This window comes from Octopus bimaculoides, chromosome 24 (assembly GCF_001194135.2).
Source record: "Octopus bimaculoides isolate UCB-OBI-ISO-001 chromosome 24, ASM119413v2, whole genome shotgun sequence".
In the NCBI taxonomy this organism is placed as follows: Eukaryota; Metazoa; Mollusca; class Cephalopoda; order Octopoda; family Octopodidae; genus Octopus; species Octopus bimaculoides.
In genome coordinates, this window is record NC_069004.1 from 20,262,567 (window position 1) to 20,265,320 (window position 2,754).

The window sequence follows — 2,754 nt, forward strand, 5'->3', positions numbered from 1 at the left end:
ATTCTCTAAGATAGAGTTAAAATATTTACGTCTGTCACTACAGACCAAACCCCATCCTCAAAGTGATCAAATGTTAGCTATATCGTAGGTAGAAGGAAACAACATAAAATGCAGTGTTATATTAATATTGTCATCAGATAAGACAAATCTTTAAATAGAATCTCGTGGATAAGACAACGCCTAATGCAGGTATGCCTACCACATTAAGGAGACGAGAGAAAGGGAGAAAAGTGTATGTGTGCAAAGAGAGAAAATAAAATTTCGACAAAGGAAAAACGGTGTAACTGGTAAATTAAACTTACTAACTCGTGAGTGGGAAAAGGATGAATAGCTCAACCTGCGACTTCGACGTCCTTATCGAATAGAATAGAAGGCTTCATGCACAATACGCGTTCAATCGAGTATGGTCGTGTGTCTGTATTATAAAATATATATATATATAATATGAATGATATATATAATATATATATACTGAGCTTCCTTCCCAACCACATCGTTTTTGGTTCATCTCCACTACATGGCACCTTGGAGAACTGTCTTCTATAACTGCGGCTGGCCGAAACCTTCTCAGTGGATATTATATGACGAGTTTACGTCAGTTTCCGACTATGTGAATATGTGTGTGCGTGTGCACGAGCGCACCCAGCGCCGCTTCACAACCAGTGTCGGAGTCATTCCGTCCTCGTAACTTGACGCGTTCTATCGAATTTATATGTATAACATATATGTATATAATGATACATATAATAGAATATTTAATGTACATACCTCTTTATTCACTTACTTGTTTCAGTCATTTGACAGCAGCCATGCTAGAACACCGCCATTTAGTCGAGCAAATCGACCCCAGAACATATTCTTTGGAAGCCTAGTACTTATTCTATCGGTTTCTTTTGCCGAACCGCTAAGTTACGGAGACGTAAACACACCACCATCGGTTGTCAAGCTATGCTGGGGGGGGGGGACAAACACAAACACACACATACATATATACGATGGGCTTCTTTCAGCTTCCGTCTACAAAATTCACTCACAAAGCTTTGGTCGGCCCGAGGCTATAGTAGAAGACACTTGCCCAAGGTGCTACGCAGTGGGAATGAACTCGGAACCATGTGGTTGTTTGTGTATATGTTTGTGTGCGTTTGTCCCCCCCCCCATCATCGCTTGACAACCGATGGTGGTGTGTTTACGTCCCCGTAATTTAACGGTTCGGCAAAACAGACCGATAGAATAAGTATTAGGCTTCCAGAGAAGTAGTCCTGAGGTCGATTTGCTCGACTAAAGGCGGTGCTCCAGCATGGTCGCAGTCAAGTGATTGAAACAAGTAAAAGAGTATATATATATATAATGTACATATAAGGGATAAAAATCCAAATTTACAGGTAAAAACTCATATATAATGTACATAATATACATATATATCTGTTCATATGATGATATCTCCACAATGTGTTGATGAGATAAACATGTAATCGCTACCAAAATAGCAAGAGATTTCTCCGCAAAGGTCTAAAGTAGATTTATACAGAAATGTTGACAGGAATAAACTTCAATAATAATGGATATTAGCGTCAAAACTTATATATATATATATATATAATGTACATAATATATATACTAGCAGCTAAGCTCGGTTTCACCCGGTCAGAGAACGACGCGAAGAGAGAAACAAAGACATAAAAAAAGAGGAAGAAGTGGATACTAAGTGGTGTTTGGGCGACGGATCTTGGTAGAAAAAAAAAAGAATGTAATGGTGAGTTAGTAAGGAGAGCAAAGCAAGAGTGGACTTACATGGGCTGGCAGGACGATGAAAAAATTGCGGAGTTGAAACTGGAGCAGTTGAAGTTGCCGTTGTTATCATATATATATATATATATATATATATATATATTTATTGTGTACATTATATATATATATTTATTTATTTATGAGTTTCAACCAAGTGGCTGCGGTCATGCCGGACCACCACCATGACTTTTCGTCTTTATGCTGTGGTCTCTTCACGTTCCTTGCATGGCTCTTCAACCTGAATTTCCACACGGCGGACTGGAAGTCAATTTGCAGAGAGATTCGAAATCAAAACTGGCATGACAGCCTTTCTATACAAGACATATGCGCCAAATACGTGCTAAAAAGAAAGACCAGCAAACATGCCAAAGAATTCCTAGAGACAGGAAAATCCTTATGAGACACAGAACAAAGGTTTCTAACCAGTTAAATAGAGAACTGGATGATAGGAAAAGGGCTAAATTAAAACTAACACCGCTAGAAATAGAAAACAAGAACAAACTCTCCCATGAAAAGGAGAGAGCAGTAGAAAGCATAAAAACAAACCCCAAGGCTTTCTATAGATTTGCAAAAGAGACTGCTACGGCAGAGTATAAAATCGGACCCCTATTCCTGCCTAATGGCTCACTGACTGCGGACCCCACATGGATAAGTGAAGTGCTCAGTGCACAATTCAAGAGTGTCTTCACTTCTCCTCTGAGTCACATGCAGATAAAGAACCCAGCTGATTTCTTTGACAATATCACTCAGCAGAAAAAGACTGCATCCATTACCTACATTGACAATGAAGAGAAGATGTAATAGCTGCCATAAACGAAATGAGCTCAAATTCGGCAACTGGCCCTGATGGAATCCCAGTTGTCCTCTTAAAGTCGTGTAAACAAGAATTAGCTGGACCACTCCGGGTAATCTTCCAGAGTTTCCTTGCAAGTGGTAAACTTCTCAAAAAGCTGAAGGAAGGCACCA

At 39.4% G+C, this 2,754-nt stretch overlaps 1 protein-coding gene across 4 annotated transcripts in view; it reads right to left on the minus strand.

The window, feature by feature from the left end:
* LOC106882466 (protein tyrosine phosphatase type IVA 2) overlaps positions 1-2,754 on the minus strand; it is a 70,423-nt gene that overhangs the window by 65,131 nt on the left and 2,538 nt on the right. The window contains exon 1 of one of the 4 annotated variants that reach the window (XM_014933152.2): positions 307-612. The exons of 2 other annotated variants lie outside the window; for them this stretch is intronic. The gene's annotated coding sequence lies outside the window, so the exon portion shown is untranslated. Of the gene's footprint in view, positions 1-302; positions 613-2,754 lie in introns of those variants that run through there. One more of the 4 variants, XM_014933151.2, reaches the window with a different exon arrangement.